The sequence below is a fragment of the Sinocyclocheilus rhinocerous genome, unplaced genomic scaffold (genome assembly GCF_001515625.1).
Source record: "Sinocyclocheilus rhinocerous isolate Xijiao unplaced genomic scaffold, SAMN03320098_v1.1 scaffold1474, whole genome shotgun sequence".
Taxonomy (NCBI): domain Eukaryota; kingdom Metazoa; phylum Chordata; class Actinopteri; order Cypriniformes; family Cyprinidae; genus Sinocyclocheilus; species Sinocyclocheilus rhinocerous.
Window position 1 is genome coordinate 214,308 of NW_015655412.1, and position 384 is coordinate 214,691.

Consider the following 384-nt stretch of genomic DNA (forward strand, 5'->3'; position numbering starts at 1 on the left):
CGAAATCCTACAATCTTACATTGCTTTGTTTGCTTTCTTTCTTATTTTTTTTTTACTTTTGTGTATTTACATTTTTGGCTATATGTAGCTGTATTAACCTGAATTGAATGTTTTCTGTTTTGTATTTAATAAATTGATTTGAAATCTCTTTGACTACTGTACATTTTTGACAATACAGACATTAGTTATTTCGTGACTGCATCCATTTCAGATGTATAATAACTGTTTTCCCCAAAGACTTAAGTTATAGTAGCTGAAAAGTATTTAAAGTGAAACAGATGTATTGTTATAGATCAGGGGTGCCCAATCCTGTTCCTGGAGATCTACCTTCCTGCAGAGTTCAGCTCCAACCCTGATTAAACACAACTGAACCAACTAATTAGG